We start from the raw sequence: 253 nt of genomic DNA, 5'->3' as shown, positions 1-253 counted from the left end.
CATGGCCTTTCGCATTCGTTTGACGCGTGGAAGATGGTCATTATGGGGCACAGAAGCCGAGGAGGACAACACACACTAGAAGTCGGACACTATTCGACGGATATAGGGAATTTGAAGGAGAACCCGCCTTGCAATGCCGAAGACAACCTACGCGCCGGACTCGTCGTCATTGAAGCCTGGTTCGGGGGCTACTGAGGGAGTCCTGGATTAGGGGGTGTTCGGATGGCCGGACTAAGACCTTTGGCCGGACTCC

The sequence above is a fragment of the Triticum dicoccoides genome, chromosome 7B (genome assembly GCF_002162155.2).
Source record: "Triticum dicoccoides isolate Atlit2015 ecotype Zavitan chromosome 7B, WEW_v2.0, whole genome shotgun sequence".
Classification (NCBI taxonomy): Eukaryota; Viridiplantae; Streptophyta; class Magnoliopsida; order Poales; family Poaceae; genus Triticum; species Triticum dicoccoides.
Note: the sequence above shows the minus strand (reverse complement) of the source record.